The sequence below is a fragment of the Carassius gibelio genome, chromosome B1, assembly GCF_023724105.1.
Source record: "Carassius gibelio isolate Cgi1373 ecotype wild population from Czech Republic chromosome B1, carGib1.2-hapl.c, whole genome shotgun sequence".
Taxonomy (NCBI): Eukaryota; Metazoa; Chordata; class Actinopteri; order Cypriniformes; family Cyprinidae; genus Carassius; species Carassius gibelio.
The window spans coordinates 9,972,773-9,996,887 of NC_068396.1; the positions used below are offsets into that span (position 1 = coordinate 9,972,773).

At 36.8% G+C, this 24,115-nt stretch overlaps 2 long non-coding RNA genes across 2 annotated transcripts in view; both read right to left on the bottom strand.

Annotated features, from left to right (window-relative positions):
* Window positions 1-24,115, bottom strand: part of LOC127948708 (uncharacterized) — a 73,398-nt gene that overhangs the window by 33,466 nt on the left and 15,817 nt on the right. The window lies entirely within an intron of this gene.
* Window positions 16,929-20,870, bottom strand: LOC127948709 (uncharacterized). Its single transcript, XR_008152162.1, has 2 exons — window positions 19,938-20,870; window positions 16,929-18,762 (listed from the first exon to the last, which is right to left on the bottom strand). It is a non-coding gene; the product is annotated as an uncharacterized LOC127948709 (long non-coding RNA).

Genomic DNA, 24,115 nt, shown 5'->3' on the forward strand with positions numbered 1-24,115 from the left:
TAGCCTGTATGCTCCCACTAAGTCAGATAATGAGAAAGAACTATATCACATATTGCCTATCACAGCTATGCTGATGATACCCAGATTTACCTAGCCTTATTGCCAAATGTCTACAGTTCAACAGACTCCCTCTGCCAATGCATTGATTAAATTAACAGTTGGATGTGCCAGAGAGAAAAGTCATTGCATTTGGAAACATAGATGAAGTTCTCAAGGTGTATGCATGCATTGACTCTAGAGGTCAAACAACTAAAAATCAAGTCAAGAACCTTGATTTGATTCTGGAGACAGACCTTCAGTAGTCATATCAGTGCAGTAACTTAATCAGCATACTATCATCTCAAAAACATTGTAAGAATTAGATGTTTTGTTTCCAGTCAAGACTTGGAGAAACTTGTTCAGGGCTTAATCACCAGCAGGGTAGAATATTGTTATGGTCTCCTCACCGGCCTTCCCAAGAAGACTATTAGACAGCTGCAGCTCATCCAGAACGATGCTGGCAGGATTCTGACAAGAAACAAAAAATCTGAGAATATCACACCAGTCCTCAGGTCCTTCCAGTTATATCTAGGATTGATTTTAAAGTACTTTTACTCATTTATAAATCACTCAATGTCCTAGGACCTAAATACATTGCAGACTTTGCTCACTAAATATAAAACTAACAGACCACTCCGATCATTAGGATAGAGTCCGTTAGAAATACCAAGGGTTCACACAATACAAAGGGAATCCGCTTTTAGCTATTATGCCGTCCTCAGTTGGAATCAGCTTCCAGAAGAGATCTGATGTGCTAAAACATTAGCCACATTTAAATTTCAAGAGTCAAAACTCATCTGTGTAGCTGGGCATTTATTGAATGAGTACTGTGCTATGCCCGAGCTGACTGCACTGTATTTTATATAAAATAATGATTTAAATACATTTTTTGTTGTGATAATTTTTATGATTATCTTACATCCTTTTATGTAAAGCACTTTGAATTACCATTGTGTATGAAATGTGCCATATAAATAAACTTGCCTTGCCTTGCCTTGCCTTGATTGACTGATTGACTGATTGATTAATTGGTCATTTATTTATTTATTAGAACAGGTTAGATTCTGCACAATATCTCCTTTTGTATCTTGGAAGAGAAAAATGACCTTAGGATGAGTAAATGAAGACAATGTTCAGTTATAGGTGAACTATTTGCCTTTAAGACTTCATTAATATAAATCTTAACCAACCATTTCGCTTCCATAAACCTCAGCAGAAGCAGAACCAAATACATGAGCTACCAAAAGCCACTGAGCTTTAGCTGCTTCCTTTGTCACTGTGAAATGATTATTACTCTCTCCATCTCGTAATTACACTCCATGTGACTCGTTACGTTATGCAGTACCATCAGAGGAGCATTATGGGATACGATGAACATCTGCTTGTTTTGCTGGCACATATTTTAACACAACACCTGTAATTATGCAAATGATACAGCTTGTGATTACCCTGTGTAACAATGACATGGGGTAATGATTACAGTGGGTTTAATCACTAACACGCTCGCACATATAGACAAAATATATTTACACAAACACTGTGCAGACCATTACACACACAACTAACTATGTAACTGCAATTGCATACTAAAAAGTCAGTGCTTATCTAAACAAGCGAAGAGCACTGAAGTGTTTTTCCTTAAAGTGAAATGTCACTTAGTTCTTTATGTAATTTTGCCTTTATTTGGCAGTATATCAAAGAGATAAGGGAATGTGGTGCAGGCTAAACTTAAAAGTACATCTCTGGGAATATTCTGACTCTTATGTGTCACCATCACAAGCACTACTGTTGCCCCACAACTACATAAGGAGAATGTCTTTTTTGGATGAATTGTGACACTATATTCTGTATTAAAAAAAAATTTTCATTAAAGCTAATTGTTGAGACCATTATTATTGTTTTTTTAATTGTGAAGTAGTTTTAATTGAAAATTAAACAAGTAAAAAAAAATATATCATTTATAATGTTATTCTCGCCCCAAATTCCCACAGAATTTTTTTTATTAAAAAAAAGTAATAAAATCGTCCAGTCCTTGAGAATTTCTTTTTATTTTATTTTTTATTTTTATTAAGATCCATCAGATTCGTAGCCTAAAAAAACATCAAAATTCATTTAATTTTAATTTAATAAAACAATATCAGTAAAAAAAATCAGCTTTTTGCTATATAAAATGTCTTATATTTATAAATATCTCTTTGTTGTGAAATATTTCATGATTTTTATTTTTATTTTTATTCACCCCTTTTTCTAGCTTCTGTACTTTCGTTTTCATGAGCTTGAGTCTTACAAAGCTTAAACTTTTCATATGTACACCAGGGTTATTATGGTTAACTAAAATTCAAACTTTTAAATTAATTGAAATAAAAGCTGGAACAAAGCATTAGGTGAAAAGAATCAAGAATTATTAGCAATGTTGTCTTGGCAACTAACTGAAATTATGAACAAATTTAGATCATCTAAATTAACCCCTATCTAAATTATCAATTGGAAATAAATAAAAAATTAAACTGAAATAAATAAAATAAACCTTCATATTAATATTAAAACTAATAAAAATGACTAAAGCATATAAATAAATAAAAAATTATGAAAAGCTAATTTTAAAATAATAAAAACGACAATAGAAAATAAATAATACTAAAATAACACTGTGATGTACACAGTATTCACAAAAACACTAGCTGTTGAATGGGCAGATCAATGCTCTCTCACTGATTTGAGAGTGAGATTCAGGAAGACAAAGTTCTGGGATTGAGAATCTTGAATGATGGATGACAACAGGAAGAGGCAGATAGAAAGACAGAGACATAGAGACAGAGGGTTGGAACTGACAAGTGTTTGTGGGACACTGGAAAAGAACCAGACACCAAAAAGACAATCAAAGATGAAAAAGGATGGGTCGGGACAAGAATGCAAAAAAGAACAGGACCCAAGTAGAAGGAAGCCAGTGACATAGCTAGTGAGAGAGAGAGAACGTGTAAGAGAGGGGTCCAGGAAGACAGCGCGAGCAGGCGTCAGGCTTCTGGGTAATCTGCGTTATGAAGAGAGACAGCGCAGACAGCGGAATCAATGGACCTGTCTGTGTAAGAGAGAATGGAGCCCTAGTTCTATGCCTAGCTAACCCCAGTCGTCCTGGAGCTCAGTAAACCAGACAGAGCACGCAAACTCATCTCCTCCCCGAGACCAGGGCTACTCACAGGGGGCATCAGAGGGTGGAGAGGAGGTCCCCTGGAACAGTAAATCAGCCAGAGCTGTCGCTAACACTTAGCACGGCAATATGTTCCAATACATCCCAGTCAAGGGCACGGAGGCGAGCTGACCCGTTGAAGTGGGGTGGAGAAAGAAAGAGCTCTGACAAACGGGAGCAATTGGACCAGGAGGGGGAAAAATGCAAGAATAAGAATCAGTTCAAGAGAGTGAGTGGACGTTGCTGTTAAAGGAGAAAACAAGGCAAAATAGAGCAGGTTTGCCAGAATTCTCCATACTGCAGTGGCGCAACTATTATGGCACAAATGGGAAACACTTTGGTGTTCTTAGAATTAAAGGCGCTATAAACTATAAATATAAACTATATTACATCATATAAGATAACTATCTTAGGGAAACTGTATTCAGTACAAAGCAAGCATGATTTAAATACAATTTCGGTGTAATCCGTTGACTTGTGAGTATCATAGTGATTTAATCTTAAAAATATATATACACACACACACACACAGACACACACACACACACACACACACACACACACATATATATATATATATGTGTGTGTGTGTGTGTGTGTGTGTGTGTGTGTATGTATATATATATATATATATATATATATATATATATATGATATTTTATTCTGCGCTAATGGCTTAAGAATCTTTTTTTCCTCCGATGCAATTTTTATACATATATATATATATATATATATATATATATATATATATATATATATATCTATACACATCAAAGAACCTTGCAGTGCAGTGATCGTACGTACTGAGTAGCGAACTACAAATGCATCCTGTGTGAAAGCACATAGAGTACGTGCTGCACCACATACGTAACGCACACGGACTGCATACGCACTGCAGACGGAGTATGTGTGAAACAGGCGTGAGCAGGGCTGTAGCTGGGGTCAGCAGGGACCCGGTGAAGGTTGTACCAGTGTTTGAAATGGTTTAATTTGTAAGTTCATTGTATTTATTTGTGCTATTTACACAATGTTTAATTTTTTTCAAGTTTGTAGGTGTGAAGGTACAGAAACCAAATAATTAAATGTAAAATAGCACTGAATAGTCTTCAATGTAAAAATTAAATATAAAAATCAAATCTACATTTATTCAGACACCTTCAACATTTCTCACATTATTACAGTTTTGCTATATATCTCAAAAATTATATCTGGTGTCTGAAGTAATTCAGTCAAGAGCAGTGAGTGATTTTCATTTTCATTTTCTTGGATTAACATTACAGCAGCCAGTAGCTAAATTAGGCAAGGACACTTTAAGAGACGATGAACGCATCCGATATAATACACATCCCATTTTATTTCCTCAACTGTTTACTTTCACTTAAGAAATAACTGACAGTTTTTTCTAGCATAATTTCCAAGGTGGATATTTTGACATATTTTGTATGTATTTGTCGGCACAAGAGCAAAAATTCGATGTTTTGAGTCTCAAGTTAACGCAGCACGTTAACGCCGATAACGGCCCACCACTAATATATATAAATAGATAGATAGATAGTTTATAATGTTTGTTTAAACATTGCACATTATTTCTGAATGTAGCCTAATAAAATGCTATATGAGTTTTTTTTTCTCTCTATCAAAATGTAATTTTATCTGTGTAACATTATTTTACAATTATAGGCTACTTTTTTTAGTAGCCTATAATTTGTCCAAAATCTTGAAAAGATTATGCTGTATTGTCTATAGCTAAGAGCAGCAGATTAAAATAGGCTACCAGATCTCTTCCGAATATATTATATATATATTTATATATATATATATATATATATATATATATATATATATATATATATATATATATATATATATATATATTCATTTTTATTTTTTTTGAGTAAAAAACATTGTACTTTATTATTATTATTATTATTATTATTATTATTATGCTATAATTAGGGTTTCAGGCAAATAATTGTATTATTATTATTATTATTTGTATTATTATTTGTATTATTTTTATTATTATTATTATTATAGGCAAAGAAAAAGTTTAAAACTAACATTATTAACTGGTATTTTCTAGGCAATCACTAGTATCACTATGTATTATTCCATAAGGGGAGCACTGAGCCGACCAACCATTCCTCTGTAACATTTAGTACTCCAGCTAATTCTCTCTCAATCACCCGTCTTCATCCGTCACAGATTCAAATGTGTCAAAGGAATCATCGAGGGCCGATTCAGTTCTCTAATTGGACACAGGAGACCAACGCCTTTGTGCCAGAGCTTAACACTTCAAACTTAACACCCAAAGCGTTTCCTCTCTCACACACGCATAAAATACCCCAATGTATTTCATACCTAAGCCCAGTGGCCAGCTCTTTCTTCAAACATATTGGAACAATTTCTAAACCCTCTGGTGGGAGAGAGATTGTGAAAAGTGGATTGCTCAGCTGTGTTAGGTGGAAGTGTGACATTTCATATAAGCAGAAAGAATATGTCACGAGTGTAAATGAGACAGAAATAGATGAATGTTTGTGTGGAGAATAGTGGGTACAGCGTGTACGTCTGTGTTGACATGCCACAACCTAAACTAAATCTATACGGCCTCTAAAGCCCAAAAGAAAACACAAAAGCCCATATGAGATGCATATGCACAAATCATAAAGCTGCAGATTCTGTTAAGCTTAGAGCAAAACCAAAGAGGTCAACTTTACGGGACTGAAGCATCCTGACATACCCTAACTAACCACATGCACAAGGTCTTTAAGCTCTTTAAAGGGGTTATTGACTTTGCTATAAAAGAACATTATTTGGTGTAATGAAATGTGTTTATGCATTTTAAGTTTAAAAAAATATATACCACATATATATCCACATAATATACATCATTGTTGCTTCTCTATCCCCCCCCCTTTCTGAAACGCACTTTGATTTTTACAAAGCTCATCATTCTGAAAAGCGAGGTGTGGGCTGATTGGCCAGCTATCCAGTGAGTTGTGAATGGCTGAATACTTCAAGTGTGTCATGTAAATATTACGCCCAGCTCGACAAGACAAAACCAATAAAACCCATTACAAACAAGGCATTTGTAGCATCCAGTGGGGACATAATTACTGATTATAATGACTTACACTTTATTTTATGCGTTGCATATCGCAATGCATATCACACTGTATAAACATAAAACCATATCTGCTTTTGTGATTAGAGAAACAACAAACAACAAGTGTTACTCTACACGGCTCAAACCTCACATTTGAGTCAGCATTGGCAAATTTAGTAAATATGTAAATGTACTTACAGGATGTGAGTCAGAAGTGCCAGACTGTCCTTGCAAAGTTGGAATTGCCCCCCTTTCTAGAAACAGACACCATATTGTAGGCTACTTGTCCTCCGTAAAATATTGCTTTAACATTACACATCTGAATATTTGGGTTGAACTGCTCTGGAACAGTGTTGTAAATACAACTTAACAATTGATTTCTAGTTTAGTCCTTTTTTGGAAGGCCAAACAAAGTAGCTTCACTTTGCCAATGAGAAACACACCGTCTCCACAACATGGCGCCGATGGCAACAGAGATGATAAAAGTTACCCCTTCTTTGAGTAAACATTTAAGTGGTGTTGTGCAAATCTTCCCATATCGTGACATGTGGGGGCATGTTAGAACAAGCCTTTTTTAGGTAGGCATGGTTGACTCTTTACAGATCTTCTTCATGCACCAAAAGCTTGTAACACTCCAAAGAGAAAGGAAAAATTGAAATCACATCATATGACCCATTTAAGAGCATGAGACAAACATCGAGGAGAAAAAAGTGGTAGCGAAATCCCACCACCCTTGTTAATAAAGCCCCAAAGCTCTGAATATATATGAATTATGTATATGTGTCTTCAGGCATGTCTTACTTTACAACTCATAAACAGTCACACATACGCAAACCCACTCACATAGATAAGATAAGTCAAGTGTCTCTGGAGTCTCCGCTAAGTGTGAGAATATGTTCTGCTGTTCATCTGATTAATCCAAAATAACTTCATAAATTGGTCATACGCTCATACACACAAACACTTACTGCAGGCTGGGTATTTTCATTTTCTTTAATGTTCTAAGCAAAAATCACAAGAAAACACACACAACTGAGTTTAGTTCCAGTACTTACAAGTGCTAACAAGAACACTATTTGCTGTGTTAAAAATGTTTATTCAAGTAGAAACTGTCAAGGATAAATTTTTAGTTTATGTAGTACAGAAGAATAAAAAAAAAAAAAATGAAAACATTTATAGAACAAACACTCTGGCTCTGAAATCTGATTGGATGAGCCTAGTTTGAAGACACTTTTGTTTTGAACACACCTATGACAATAATTATATTTGTTTCATAAAATGATCTTTGATAGTTACAGCACAGCCAAGCTGATAGTTACAGCACAGCCAAGCTACAGTTACAATAGGCGTATGGTCTGTATTGGCAGAAGAATTGTTTATTTATCATTATTAATGAATGTAATTATTTATTGAACATTGGTGTCTTTTATCATTTTGCTGTTGGCACCATTAAAGGAATGTTCTTGGTTCAATATTAATTAAGCTCTTGGTTTGTGCCTCAGTAAAATGAAAACAAAGGGGAAATGTGTACGGTAATGTAAGTCTATGAGGCAAGGTGTTGCACTGGAGTCTTAAAAGTAAAACATTATTATCATTATTAAACATTATTGGGCCAGATTTCTAAACAAGGTAAATTAGCATTGCAGCACAATTCCATAAAATGCAGATGGGAGGGGAAAATTCAGTTATTGCCAATTACTGCCAGCTATAAGACATGCTTTTTGTGGCATTAAATAATGACCAAAATACCAGTAATTTGATGAGTGCAAACATTAGTAAATCTTGTTTTGCGCGATTCATTTTAATACTCACCCCCTGTTTTGTGTCTGAAAGGGAAACTACTATAAATTCATATTCAATAAGGTAAGGCACAAAAAAAAGCTTTAAAAAAAAGTGTGTCCGTGCCTTTTTAATGCCAATTCTTCACTGCGCATATTTTGTAAATTCTGACAGTACTATTTTACCGGCAAAAGACAGTATGCTCTAGCGCAAGCTGTTAGTAGGTTTAGTCCTATGTGTTAACATGAGACAAGAATAGCTTGTCATTAAAAAGTTTTATCCAATCTTTTAACTCCTGTTCAACACTGTTGAAATGTTTTTGTGCATTAAATGAAACAACGTAACCTGTAAACCTGGTTTCATTACATTTTTAAAACATATTACAATAGAAAAAAAAAAGTTTTAAATTGTAATAATATTTCACAATAGTATTGTTTTACTGTATTTTGTTCATTTTGAGTTGCACAGTCCTAGAAGCCAGCCTTACCCTGAACTTTCATTGTAAGTAAAATAAAGGAATAGTGGTTCACCCAAAATATAATTTCTTTCATTTACTCACCCTTAGGTCAAATAAAACACAAACGGAAAATTTTGAAGAATCTTCACATATAACCTTTCTATATAACAAGCAGCAACAGACTGGGGAGAAAACACTTTCACACTTTGAAGAGACCTCCAGAAAAAATTGGTCAATGGTAAAACATGCAATATCAGATATAATTACATTTTAGAGAAATTGATGAAACCCAAAGAAAATGCATTCCATCAAAATATTGGGCATCAATGGAGCAAAGATGCTCTTTACTGCCAGATGGAGTAGCTATAACTTCTAGCGGCAGGGGCTAACAGGGTCATGCTAACCAGCCAAACCCTGCCCTCTCAGTTCAGACTACAAAGAATGAAATAGATTTAAGTGGGATAAGCCAAAAAACGGATTTCTGCTGCCTGTCTGAACAAAGCCTATGTGACCTCTCTTCCTCTAGGGATATTAATATGAACAGAGTCCTCCTCCATCTCTCAATTTGACTTCAACTTTTGGATTTAGTAGCTTGCATGAGGACCTAAACTTCCTCAGTCCATGAGTGTCCAACTGTTTTACACATTTGTGAAGTTTCATGGTGCTGTGGCAGCACTTTGCCTTCAGCAGCTGGAACACCTCTGCTTCAGTCTCTCCAGGGATTTCCACCCTCTTTAATTATTTTAAACCTCTCCAGTCCTCTCCCTCTCCCTTCACGCTCTATCTCCCTCTCTTTCTTGTCTCCCCACAATCCTTCTCTCTCTCTCTCCCTTGTCGAAACATCTGTTGTTTATCGCTTCTCCTCATCTCTATAGCTCCATCCCAAAGTGAGGGATGGGGGGTCCCGTCCTGGGGGGCTCCTGTCACTCACTGATCACCTGCTCCAGGGTCTGGGAGACAGTAGTCTATCCCTACGGCAAGCACACACCGGTCAGCACCATGACAACAGAGTTAATGTATGCAGGGGAGATGAAAGATGACGATGGGTTGTCCCAGTGGAGGTAAGACCCAGTCAGCAGCAGAAAGAGAGAGGGAGGCCTTCAAGACAAAAGAAGAGAGGGTGAATTTGGGAAAGGCAGACAGAAGCTATGTTCAAAACCTGGCTATCTGCCTTATGGGTAACTGCTTTCTAAGACAGCAGTGATATGGCTCCAAACTGTGACTAAAACGGTCGCATTTGCGACCAAAAATATTAAATTGTGATTGGAGTGATTGGAAATGAGCGACATCTGCTCGACCCACCGGTCTCGAGTCCCACAGAGGAGATCAGAAGGATATAAAAGAGGAGCGACGACAGTGAAGGACGATAGAGGACCAGGCCTGGATTTATTTTGTGTTTTGATTTTGTTTGTACGTGACAGTCATCCACGAGGGGCTGTCGCGGTGTTTTGTGTTTATTTTGTTATTAAAAACTTCAATTGATTGTCCGCCCGTTCCCACCTCCTTCTTCCCACAAAATACTGATCCTTACAAAAATAATCTGATGCCATCTGATTCCCATCACCTGCTACAGATCAACGAACACGTTTCGATATAAAACTACCAAATAGATTTACTTGCACATATTTCAGAATTGGAATATCAGATATGTAATAATATAGCATGTTTGTGAATATTTTGAATAAAACAGGAAAAACTAAATAAAAGTGATCCATGTGTCATACAGATCTATTGTGGCTGTGTGGTCACATGACAAGTCGCCATGGAAATAATAAGGCAATACATTCTAAAATAATGGTCGCCTAAAGACAGCTAGAATATTTTAAACTCACTGGCGAAAGGGTTAAAAATAAAAGGTGCTTAAAAGGTTCTTCACAGAAAGGTTCAAATGTTCTTTAAAGAACCATCTCTTTCTCAACTTTTCATAATCTGAAGAACCTTCTTTCCCGAAAAAGAACCTTTTGTGAAATGTAAAGGCTCTTTCAGATGTCATTGGATCTTTATGAAACCATTTAGACAAAAAAGGTTATTCTTTGGCATCGTGAGGCACCTTTATTTTTAAAAGTGTATACCAACATTTACAGGATGTATTGAGCAGGAGCCCAAACTACACTCAGAGGCCAAGTGATGCTTATGGTCCATGATATTGGTACAGATTCTGCGTAATAAATAATGCGTGACTGTATATTTCAAGCTGGAAAAGACATTTAGTTCCTAGGTCATCTACAAGATGGATTAAAATGCTCATAAAATCAAGAAAAGATGATACCTAAACATGACAGTATGGCTGAAATGTTAAAACCTAAAAAAAAATATTTGTTGCCAATGGTTCCTTACCTGACTGTTTTGTTTAGAGCCCTCCAGTGAAATAACACGATCAAAAAAGACACACTGTCAATACATGACTGCTGATACAGAATTCACCATGCAGGTTTTCATTGGTCAAAGTGGTGAATTCATGTGACCAACTTGAAAACGAGCAAGAGGTTCACCCTCATGGAAAACTCCCGATTTCATGTAAAAATCAGCAATAGTAAATGTGATCACAGCAGCTTTAACTGAGTTCTCACTTATGTCTCATTTATCTATCGACTTTGTTTTAGATGATCAATGTGATGAGTGGGGCGGGGCCAAGAGCCGTGGGAACAGAGCGAGGCCACTGGATTTATTTTATGTTTTGATTTTGTTTGTATGTGACAGTCATCCGTCAGGGGCTGTCGCAGTGTTTTGTGTTTATTTTGTTATTAAAAGCTTCATTTGATTGTCCGCCGGCTCCCACCTCCTCCTCCCCACGAAAGAACAGTCAAATTCTAAATAACAGACAGAAATGAGACAATTATTACAAGTATGAAGCTAAATAATTAATGTGGCTATCACAAACCAGATCATTTGAGAGATTTAGTGAGAAAAATTTGAGTTTATATTGAAATAATCTTGCAGACTTCTTTGAACACTGTTCTGAAAATTTTCTTAGGAATTACGTTTTTGGTAACACTTTCTATGAAGCAGGTATATATAAAACATTATAAGGGTATTCTTAAGGCATTATAATGAATGCATAATGCATTATAAAAAAAAAAAAAATTAATATGTTGTATCATCTCATGTATGTTCATAAGAACAGTTTTTATATTTTACAATATTTACTTATTTGTGGTTATAGCTTTCAAGAGTATGATGATTTATAACACAATGGACACGCTGCATCCACTTTTACAATGGATTATATATCTCATAGTCTCATAATGTGTTATAAGTCTCATATCTTGCCATTTTTCTTATGCGTCTTTCCTTAAAGTGGTCAAAGACCACTTAAGTAATAATAATAATGATAATAATAATAACAAAAAAGGTTATCTCAAATAGCCATAAGATCATGTATCAGATCAGATGAATTCTTAAAATATTTCAAGATATGATACAGTCCATTATACTGTAAATGAAATAGATTTAATATGGTGTTCACTTAAACTTATAACCACAAATATGTGAGTATTATGATGTATTATAATTGTTGGTATGATTATTCAGGAATCGATATAACATAAGTATTTTTATAATGCATTATGCATTCATTAAAAAAGCCTTAAGAATACCCTTACAATGTATTAGAAATACAGGCTTCATAGAAAGTGTTTTTGCAATGCATTCAAGGATTGACTTCTTTATGAATGGTATATGTGACTGGCAGATGGATAAAATGTACAAAACGTTTTTGAAAGGCAGTAAAACACTATTCAGCCATGATGCACAAATTGATAAAAAGATGAAGTAAAGGCAAAATGTTATGAGAGATTTATTTTCATACAAGAGATGTTCTTTTGAACTTTCTATTCATCCATGAATCCTAAAAAAAAGAAGAAAAGAAAAAAATATCATGGTTTTCACAAAAAAAAAAAAAGAAAAACGGGAAAAAAAGCCCTTTTTAGTATTGAGCACCAAATCAATATATTGTAATGACTTCTGAAAGACTGACACTGAAGACTAATGGCTGTGCCATTACATTTGTTTGTGGAATGGTGTTTACAGTTTAAAATTCAAGTATTTACTGTATTTCTGATATATATAAAAAAGACACTTCTTTCAAAACCATTAAAAAAATTCCCAATCCCAATTTTTTTTTTTATAAATGTAGAAATATAATAAATGAGCCACTGTACATACGAGCATATTTGAAGACATTCTTGCTTTGGTCGCATTCTATAAAAAAATACACATTTATATACAAACTTCTAATAGTAAATTTTGAAAACAGAAGAAATTTTGTCACTTACATCAGCAAGGGTCAAATTATAGTGTTTCAAAACATGTTTTACATTGCAGTTTCTAGTTCAGTAATCAAAAAGTGCCAAAGGTTTTGGATTTCGAATGTCTTTCTGCCTCTCTGATCTTAGGAGTCATCATAAATATGCATGCCTACCTTCTGGAACAGCCTTTAAATTGAGAGTGCATCTATGATGCCTTAAAACACTGTCTAGAAGGGCATCTCACTGGGATTATGAAATTAACTATAGAAAGAAGAGTAAAAAAGAGAGTTTAGAAAGAAAGATCAAGAAGGTGACAGCAAAGGTAAAAACATTAAAGCCAACACATACACATAAAAATCGTTCATGTTTTGAAAAGCATCATCTTTGAATGGTCCAGTGGTTACTGTTTTTTCTTGAAAACTCACATTATCGATCTTTCCATTTAAGACTAATTGACGCTGCGATGTTGACATCTTCTGCCAATGTCCACTTGATGCTTCCTGATGTCAATGTCAGTCCAGATTCTCTAAGAAAGAAGCCAATACTCTTAAATGGTTCCTCTATTCACTCTATTGATTTCTCCACCATTCTACAAAACCTAAAGGCAGCTTGTAGACTGTGGAAGAGCAGTATTAGGCTTGTTTTGGTCAGCACTTGAAGAAGGCCTAGCAGAGAACAGCGATCTTCAGCTTTTAGTTGCGAGACAACAAAAACAATCAATCCAGTCCCAGAGAGGAAAAGAAAGCACACAGCCACTTTGTGCTCTATTGCACTTCCCCTTTTGATCTTTCAATCTTTTCCTCACAGGCAAGAGCTTGACCCAGTGAAGAGCATGTGTATCTGTGTGTGTGGCGTATCCAAAATCTAAAAAAAATTACCCTTTTATTACCCTTTAGCACCTTTGGGCCTATTAGAATCAATGGTGATTTGGCAAATTGAGGGACAGTACTCTGCATTTACCTCTAAAAGATTCAAGCACTTCTGCTCCAATCTTAAGAACTTAAAAGTAACCACGGGAAGATGCACAAAATTGCCCTTGATTACAAGGCCCGGGATGCCTGGAAGAGATAGCAATCTGGAGATTACTTATCTTAGCGTAGATAACGGCCACAAACAGGTTAAGCAGCAGAGCCCCGTTAACTCTGCGAAACTGCAAGCACCATCTCTTCATCTGGCTTTAATTTAAAAGTTCAAATGCTTTAGCACGCCCATTTTCCAACCTAAATTTCATTCTCACTCTCTCGCAGCCTGATTCTGAAACAACCCAAGTTTTCATAGGCAATGAAAAGGCGTGAAAATGATTACTAGGGAATGATGTGACATTTGAGCTTTGCTCAAGTCTCAAATACCAAGTTGGATTCGGTCCCACCAGCATTTTCAGATGCACAGCACCACTCGCAAAAAGGTCAGCTAGCTTGCAAGACAGACGCATTTAAAAGCGGTTTTGAAAGTAATCCACCTAAAGTTGAACTAAGTGACTGGCTTTTGTTGATGTTGACGTATAATGACTGAATTGAAATTAAACTTATACTAAGAACATTTGGCTATATATCTATTAAAGGAGAGCTATGGTAAATGGCCAATGACTCCAAAGTGCACTCCAAAGACTCCCAAAAGCCTTAAACAAAAAGTATTCTTCATTCCTCTCAATATAATACACACTTAGTAGAACAGAAAAAATATCAGAACAGTGGCGGAAAAAAGTATATATAACAGGTTCTCATTGAGCCTCAACTTTACAAGGACATTAAATAACTTACACATAGTGTCCCTCTAATGCTGCTGAATAAAATGCGACAAGGTCCTGAGAAATGCCATCTCTTTTTCTCTCGTCATTAGAGCTGAAATACAATGCACTGGTGCAGAAGTACAGCAGTGGATTGTAAAATCCACATCTACCTTTAAGTAAGAAACACAGTCTGGAATCATTGAGCAACTGCTCCCGATGGGTTTCTGAACTAATATAAGGCCAAGCCATTCACTGTTGCAGTGGTAAGGAAGGAAAAACATATCACATTAGCTTAGCCTGAAGAAATAGATAAGGCCACGGGAAAGAAACTGGCTGGGGTACATGATTGGCAAGCTGCAGGGTGCTCTGACTGACAGTAGATTTTGGAGTGCTTTATTTTTAGCACCTAAAAACACTTCTAGTGGGTAGAAAGCCATAGACTGAGACCGAACAAGAAGTGAGAGACAAGAGGAAGAGGGGAAAGTGTGAGAGAGAGAGAAAAAAATAAGTGTGAAAGAGAGACATGGTGTCCATTCTGTAAATGAACGTTGGTGTGCTGCAACTTTATCATTAGCTTGAGAAGAAGCCATCCAGCCTTAATTATCCTCGTCCTTGGGCATGAGGACAGGAATCGCGTTCGCATGCAGACCCACGGAGGAAGAAAACACGGATCGCTTTCTCCTCATCGGAAACCCCAGCAGACCTGTGCATCTTAGCGCAACGCATCTCGCCCCGAAACACGACTGATGCGTATGATGAGCTGGACTGGGCCGGGAGAATTGGATCTTTTAATCTTGCAAAGTGGGAGAGGAACTCACCAGGCAGAACTGATTGAATTTTTGCTCCTTTTTTTCTTCTCTGAGCAAGTCCAGAATTGGGGCAATAAAGTTATAACAGCATTCATTACTTTTCGCTGAGTGCTGGGACATTAGTGTCTTCTTGTGTCTTTCCTTTTGCCTTTTTCTCCATCATCCCCACATCAGAGGGCCAGATGAGATTCAGGTTGCTTTGATTGGGACCATTTCCACACAGAGACGTTCATCCACTTCAGTGCTAACCTACCACTGTAGGCTACCGCTGAGTACAGTTATCCATATACCCCTTATAGTGCTGAGCTATCACTGCTTCATGACACCTGAAAGTGAAGTCTATTTCACCTTCAGCCAACTTGCATTGATTCCCATTCTCTTGTATAATCAGCCAACGTTAATGCTTCTATGCCAGCTGCGTTTTGGTCTGCACTTAAAGATAAAAAAAAAAAAAAAAAAAACTGAGTAATCATAAAAATGCTTGGTGAGTTGACTTCGATACTTCATTGATACTTCATATTACAATATTAGTGTTTTTACCGTAGTTTTGTTCAAATAAATACAGCTTTGTTAAACAAAACAGTCTTCTTTTCAAAAACATTAAAACTAAAATCAAACCAACCACAATCTTCTGAACAATAATGTATCTAACAAAAATGTTGCTTAACACAATTAAAAATGCATGTAGGCATTTAAATTTTAATATTACGCTTACCTTCTCTTAAATATAAATATATATATATATATATATATAAGATACAGTATTCCTCAAGTAAATTTATTTCATTAACACTATATGGACAAAAGTATTGGCACACCCACTTCTTTAGAATAAAAAATACACTTCCAAAACTGTGGCAACAAAGATTGAAACATATATGTATTTAAAAATTATATTTCCATCTCTGTTGGAACCCATATGTACAAGTCATTGGTATTTGTTGATGAGTTTTTGGCTCAAGGTCTGCATTTAAAGGCACACCAGAGGTGTTCAGCTGGGATTAGGAATTTGCTTTCAGTAGAAAAATCAAGTTCTTCCACACTGACTAAATCAATAATTTATTTTTAACCTCGCCTTATGCACAGAGGCATTGTCATGTTAGAATAGAAAAAGGTCCCGTCCAAACTATTGCTATAAATTAAGAAGCACACAATTCCCAAGGATATTATTATATGCTTTACCATTAAGATATGTGCTCACTGAAATTAATAAAGCAGTCAAATCTGTTCATTAGAAGAGGGTGTCCATTTTAAATTAAATTAAATTAAATGTATGCATTTAGCAGACACTATTATCCAAAGCAACTTACAGTGCATTCAGGCTATCAATTTTTACCTATAGTGTGTACCCAGGGAATCGAACCCCCAACCTTGCGCTTGATAGCGCAATGCGCACCAATTGAGCTACACGAACACATTTTGTGTATCTTATTTAAATGTTATTCTGAAAATAGCCCAAAAGCTACCAAAAATGCAGATTGATAAAATGAAAAATACAAAAAAATTTTGATAAAAAAATTTTTTTTTTACAGTGCTTTTATGCCTATGTAGACAGAAGACAAAAAGGCAACTCACTAGGTTTTGGAACAGAGCTTTTTTTGAAAAGTAGATTTATATCAAGTCTAAAATCATATGACAAATGCAATGGATGGTCTGACAACACAGTCACACACAGTAAAGAACAGATCAGGCAACCTCCACTGCGTCTGGACAATTCACAACATGGCAATTACAAGACAACACTGGGCATTATGAGAGATAATACATCTAATATATATGGAACACACCTTCTGTGTATCCGGCATTGTAGGAGGTTATATGAGTAGAATGAACCTTCCATTCAGCTCAATTTTACAGGTGTAACAAACTCATACAGAGAAAGAAAGAGAGAGTGCACTTCACACCAAGCTAGACTGAACTAAATCAGTCCAGAGATTAAATCCCTTATATATAACAATGTACACTGACAAACTGTGCAAAGTATCTTAACATTAACTGCATGGAAATTACAGAAAATAATAGCGATAACTGTTGATCCAATAAAAAAAAAAAAAAAAAGAGTCTGCTCATTTTCTTGTTGCTTAATTGGATACGCTGAGATATTGATTTGCTTGCCATTTGAAGTACTTGAGTCTACATCGCTGAGTGTACATAAACATATGATTATTTTCCAGAGAGAAAGAGTTGGTTTGTTTGGTTTTTCATCTGTCATTTCATCCATGCAAATCAGATTGGTGAATCTCTGTCAGTGAGTCAGCCGGATGTTCACATTTCTAGAAGAAAACACATTGAAACGTGCCTTCTCCAGTTTACCAAAATATACTCTTCTTTGCTTAATAGGGTCAGAAGCTTTTGTTAAAACATCTGCCGAGTACAGACTGTAACATGAGGCAAGATTACACACCGTCACACCCCTGTCATGACAATTTTCAATATCCATTTTGATTCTCTTCTTCTATTCTTCTCATAAGACTGTGTTAATGTAATACTAGCATACTGTGCTGTTTAAACTGTATACCACAGACTCTTTTTTAATGGTATGTCAAACAGTATGCAAAATGCCAAAAGTAACAGCCATATTCTTCAGACTACTGATACTACTATAATGCATAACTAAATAAAAAAAAATTTAAACAACAATATGCACTAATAATGGATACATGGATGCATACAGTTTACTAGTTGGACCTTAACCTATAATAAAGTATGTAAATATAATATAGGCAGATAAAATAAAACATTATCACACAATACATCACATTTTATGTTTAATCCAGTGAGTGCCTTTCAGTTAAAATCTAAATAATAATAAATAAGCTGTATTAAATGTTAACAGGAGATCATAAAAATATTACTTCCTGTTCATTAATCGCTCTGGAAATAGAATGTTCGCATTATTCAGTATACATTATTCAGCACTGTCCTTTGGCTATATGCATTTTTGCAAATGAAGAACGTAATGGTATTCTATGCATTTGCAACATTTGCATACCGTGCACAGCATACACTCTGCACACTTCCTTCTGTCAATAATAGTAACTGGCATGCCATTCTGAATATACTCCGAGTCTTAATTTGTTTTCAGGAAGTCACAGTGGAGCTCTTGATGGTTGGAATTAATACGAGGTGTGCATATTGCACAGAGTCACAGCTTGTGTGAAAGAACCCAACAGGTAGCTGTAGTTAATTTGGTAGGTAAATTATTAGCTGGCTCTTTTAGGTATTAGCCCATTGTGTCCAAGCCTGTCTGTCAGCTGCAGAGCAATACTTTAATTAAGTGCCTGGATCTACAGAGCATGTAATCTCCTGCTTCGCACCAGTGATGCGTTGCACTCTGGGAGTTGTAGTCAGCGACAGGATTGATGGCTGCCATATGTAGTCCATTTATCACTGGGTTTGTTTGAATTCCCTTTAAAATGAGACAGGAGCAGCAGAGAGGACAGACAGAAAGACACACACAGACACACAGACACACACACATAGCTGCATTAAAATTGAAATAAAGTATGTGTATGTGTGCATTGACTATCAAATCTTTCCATCCTATAGACAGAACAATAAATGGACATATATAGAACCATTAATCAATAGACAGAATGGCATATCGAATGACAGACAGAAAAAATAACAACAGCTACCATGATAGACAAGAAGAGCAATAAAGTGACCGAACAACAGACAGGCAGAACCATAGGTAAAATGACAGATAGTCAAAGAACAACAGACAGATATAAGGATAAACAGAAGGACAGACATATGGATACAATGGCAGATAGAATGGCTGAATGATATAAAGACACATACAGAACAACAGACAGAAGAATAGATAGACCTACAGACAAACAGAGAGAGGTAAAACAATGGCTATAACTACAGACAGAAAGAATGACAGAAAGAAATACAGACAGAATAATACAGAATGACAGACAGAACAACAGACAGAGAGACAGAACTACAGACAGAGAACAACAGAGAGAATGACAGAAAGACAGACAGAACGGTAGATTGAACAACAGACAGAGAGTTAGAACTAGAGACAGAATGACAGAACGAAAGACAGACAGACAGGACAACAGAGAGAACGACAGACAGATTGAGCAGATATAATGACAGACAGAGAGAGAGAGAATGATAGACAGAACAACAGACAGATAGAGCAATGGATAGAACAGACAGAAAGAATGACAGAACTAAAAACAGACAGACTGAATAATAAAGAGAATGACAGACAGATAGAATGACTGAACTGACCGACATTTGCAACGTAAATTGGGTCTAGATAACTCCTCTCATAAGAACCCGATGATTCAGTGGACTGGTGAAAACTTTTTAAGGAACTTGATGCTGTTCACTATTGGCCTCATGTTTCTAATGTGAGTGTGGGTGTTTACGGGGGGTTTGGCTGGTGTTTATCTGTGCTGTTGCTGTACGTGGGGGGTTCTGTAATGATTTGCCCACACGCTGAGAAAGAATTGCCTTGTTATAGCCGACTGACCACTAACCACAAACATACACACAGCACAGGAGACTCTCTTTCTCTCTGACACAAACAAACTCTCAAATCACAAACTCGATTGTTCTTACTCTTATATCGAAGAGAAATGGCCACAGACATGTATCCGTTTTTGCCCTTTTTCTCTCTCTCGACCTGTCTCCCTCACTCTTCTGTATCCCTCCCGCATGCACACCCAGAGCAAAAGGCTGTGAACAACACCCAGACCGTTCTCTAAAGCCGCTGCATACGAAACCTCTCCGATAAGGGAGGGTGTCTTCTTTCAAAACAGCTTTTAGCACTCATTTCTTGGAAGTGCCTCTCTTGCTTTCCTTCTCTCTCTCTCTGTCTCTTGCTCGATCAGTCACTGGCACCGTTTCACGTATCAAGAGCTCCTCCTGCTGGCCGGACACCGTGCCTGTGGCTCATCTCGCCTTCCTTGTTAACCGGATTCGAATGACTTATGAATTTTCCTTAAATTATTTATCGACTAATTTCCATGATGTTTACCCGGAGTTTATTAAGGGAAACTGCCCTAACACGGCCTTGTCAGAATCCATCACTTCCCATTTAAAAGTCCCTTTCAGCCAATCATTTCAGAGAGGAGACTCTTCATCCCAAACGATTGACTCAAATAAATGATATTTGCTCAGGTTTTGTCATCCGATTAGTCAGCTATTAAGTGCGATCGCAAACATTCAACTGCTTACAAGATGGGGTTACTGCCTTCTATTCCAGTCCTCCAAAATAAACCGCCAGCAGTTCTCGACTCCAGAGTTTTCAAGTGTGCCTGTGCCCGCGACAGATATGAAAAGGACTCTGATAACAGCACGTTATTCATGTTTCTGAATAGATGTATTATGGCAGTGGGAGAGAAAGGAACTGTTGGTGCGTCTGTGTAGTCGGCCGCCTCTTTCCTCTCTAGACTGTTAATCCTATTTGGTGTGTGCAGTGAAAATGGCTGTCAATAGTTTAAGCTGATAAGCGAGAGAGGCAAAGGGTTTAACCACAGACCTCCAAACAGAGTCTGGTCTCCACAGAGAAGGGATAGAGTACTTTCATTCCCCCCTTTTTTCCCTTTTCCTCTCTCTCTCTTTCGGTCTCATTCCTCCTGCTCTCCGAATCATTCCAGCATTGCAAAGAAGCTCAGGGTGAACAGAAAATCTCGTTTTTGTAAGTCATTTTATTCACTTCTCCCTTAACACTCTACACTCACACCCACACGCTAAGATGAACGCATCGCTTTTGATAAGGTCAGACTGTATGCTGAACAGTTCTTAAAAACAGAAATAGTGCATATATTCCATATCTCAAGAGTTAATCCAGGAGGTTAAAGAGATCTGGGTTAGGAGAAAGCCCTGGACTGTTAAATAAAGAATGTGGATAGCGTATGAAATGAACAATACTGCAATAAAACTTGCTCGGGTTGCTCAAGCTCACCTTTCTGATGGACAACATAGAATTAGCATGCCATGTAGTGTTTAATGTAACTAATATAGCACTCATTAATATGGAGGTCTGGGTTACTGCGTGTAGCTAATGTTACTTTGCTCCACTGTCAGGATAGATGATATCTTTTCAAGGCACGTTTCAATCCTCTGGATGTTCTGCGGAGAACAGAACACAATTGTGCAGTGGGTTGAGTTGGAAAGCATTGATCTTGTATCTGACCCCTACTGGATGACAAGGGTTGAATTTCCATTTGAGAAAATGGAAAGACTAAGACGTTGAGATAGGGAGGTACTTTATACTGTTAGGCACTTTGATAGGTTGAGAAACTGGCTGGGAATTGTCCTTTTTACTTGGAAAAGGTTAAGATTTTTAGTTCAAATACATGGACCAATCAACATTTTTTATCAAAATCCTTTGCATTTTTTTTGTTTTGTTTAGTGAAAAAAATTAAAACTCATTACATTTATTCATTAAGGTCACATTAATGGCTGCTAAAAACTGCTAAATATAAAGAAACAGTTCAACCAATATTTAAGTCAATATTTTTGTGGAGCACAAAACACAAATTCTGAAGAATCTTGACATACAGTAGAATGTTTCTGTTAAAATTCTGTTCCAAAAAATAAAATAACACCATAAATATCTTCTTGAAAATGACGTAACTTATAATCAATAAGTATGAAACACCATTGATGTTTCAGAAAATGGAACCTGCAAGCCATAAAACTTTTTTGTGTTCCAGTTCAGAGCTTTAGTGGAGGGCAAGATTGAACAACATTTTGTGGAAGTACACATGAATAAGTAACTGCTTCTTTAAATATTCATCTCTTCTTCACATGAAATGATCATATATCTCCTCAAAAGTTCTATGTAAGTCATATAGAATACTTTCATGGCGCTTATAGACTTTGAGGCGCATGAGGGCAAGAACATGACATAACTTACAGTATATTTGCGCGAAATATCCCTCGAAAGATGGAAACAGAAGTCTGTTTTTCTCTCTGGCAGTAACAGAGGCATTTTTGAGAGGTCACAAACAGCATAGCTGAGGGGGTCGGCGTGCGAAGGGGATTTTTTTCTTTGTGAGGTTGGCGTGATTGAAGTGTGGAACCGGAGCAGAAGCACAAGAGAAAGCGGCAAAAATTGCAGACACCCAAGAGAACAGAGACAAGAACACGCAAGCAAACAAAAACAACAAAGTCATCGATAAATAACTGTGAGTGACTAGTTTGCTCTTCTTAGGGGTATATATAGATGCTACTTGCCCTGTTAGAGAAGGGTGGAGCAAAAACAGCAGTCGAAAAGAGAATATTATAATATGACGGAGAGAGGCAAAGAACAAAAGAGTGAGAGAGACAGCGAAAGAGCGTGATATTATGTTATCATTAGGCTCAAATGTGGTCTCATAGGGCCTTAGTTAACGACTCTGTGTCTGCGCTTGGAGTGTGTGTGATCATTTGAGACAACACCTCTTCATTTCTATATTCCCCATACACTACCTCATTACTGTATCTCAGCCATCAAACCAACACTTAATTACCGCTCCCTCTGTAGAGCACTCTTTCTGTGCGAAAGCATCCGCAGAGCAATAATACTCACTTCTCTTCTGGAGTTTCTCGGTGTAGAGTGATCATGTGTGTCTGCTAAAGCACCTTGACAGGAAAATGCATCATCTATAGTCCGAGCTCCAATCTGTCCCTGCCATGTGCATTCTTGCAGTTTCTCTCGCACACTGAAGGCTCATGGGAAGCCTGCACACTAAAGCAGAGAAAGGGCCGGCGAGCGGGAGAGAAAGGGAAGCGAGGGACAAATCTGTTTCTCTGGTCTCCATCCAGGTGACTGTGGCGCTTCGAGACCGTGTGAGCGGGATGATCTGTGCTTGGGCTAAACTGTCCTTGGGAACTACGCCACGCTCCCCATCAGCCAGCCCTGACAGAGCTGGCAGCGCTCTGCATGGGCGACACTTTGGAGAGTCGCCGTCGATAGGAAAGCAGGAAATGGAGAGAAGGGATGAAAAAACAAGAAAGCAAGCGTAAAATGAGATCAAGTCTTCGCGTCTGTCGGATCGGTCAGGATGTAGAGGCTAATTAAGAGATGGATAACAAAGATTAGAAAGAGTATGTGAAAGACGCCATCGCAAATGGATTCAGGATGGATTCGGTACTAACACACTAGGATGTGTTGCTTTCACGCACAGGCAATGCACAAAGCCAAGTTTTAGCCTTCTGCATGCATTGCATTAGAACAAAGCACAGGTTGGCAAATATCCTAATACTGTCTAATTCGCAATTTAGCCCAGGCTTTTATTCGAAGGTATTTACTGAATTAACAGATAAGTAACTGTCTTTGTCAAGGGCAACTGAAAAATCACTGGATGCATCCCTCAAAACCTTCGGGGTTAAACCTGCAACCTAAATACTGGAAGTCTAAATGCACTACAGTTACTTCTACTTTGATGTTGCAAAGCGTTTACAATATGGAGGTCTGTTTTCCACCTGAATTGTGAAATTAGAGTTAACTTCTTATCTTAGAGTGAAAATCTTGAGATATAACTTCGCAATAACTCATCAATTCATAGTTTTTATTTGCAAAAACCGATAGTTTTATTGTTAAATTGTAATGCAGTGTCAATCCTTTTAAAGTTTTTCCACTCTATATGGTAAGGTAATGGACATTTAACAAATGAACAGGTTGTACTCTAGCATTTTAGGGTTTTTCTTTCTGTAAAAAAATTATAAACAATATGGTATCCTGTGCATTATTGAAGCACCTGCTTTTTGATGTTAATTTGATTTAATAGGTAACGGTCGTTATTGTT